Genomic DNA, 631 nt, shown 5'->3' with positions numbered 1-631 from the left:
CCTCTTTAAAAGGCTATTCCGAAAAGTTTTTGATACTCTAAATACTTATGCTGTAGATGTATAATTTGCACTATTTATATCATAAGTACTGTAGATACTTTAAAATTCTGTTTTGTAATTTTGATAATTTGAGTTTATTTCATTCGCATATCCTATGTCATGATTTGGGTATTTTCTACCCTGTTATGTGGTGGTACTTAACACTGCAGAACTGCTGAAATAAGATCGCAAATAGAGAAAATATGTTCTATATATCTTGTAATAAAATAACTTATTCTGTCTGTAGTGTGACTTCTGCGTTACAAATGTTGGTGTGTTTGAATTGCCATAAGCAAGGCTCAGAGAGAAAAAGAAAAGAGACTCTTAAGATGTCTTTCCAGTTAATCAAAAGTCTAAAGAATTTGTCAGATTTGGCTCTGAGGAAAGTTTGCTTATAATTTTTTTGTGATTTGGGATAAGTCACGTAATACGGATTTTTTTAAACCACACGCATTTTTAACGTTTCGGTAAGACTTTAATAATGCTTGTTTAAACCTGGTGATGTTCTCTTAACGGTGAAGGTTCCATGAAGCAAAATTAAAACGTAAAAACGGCGACATGTCTGAGCAAGATTTATTTTCCGCGCCTCTCG

Source organism: Cariama cristata, unplaced genomic scaffold, assembly GCF_000690535.1.
Source record: "Cariama cristata isolate BGI_N322 unplaced genomic scaffold, ASM69053v1 scaffold39514, whole genome shotgun sequence".
Taxonomy (NCBI): domain Eukaryota; kingdom Metazoa; phylum Chordata; class Aves; order Cariamiformes; family Cariamidae; genus Cariama; species Cariama cristata.
The sequence above is the reverse complement of the archived record's forward strand: the minus strand, read 5'-3'. Positions refer to the sequence as shown.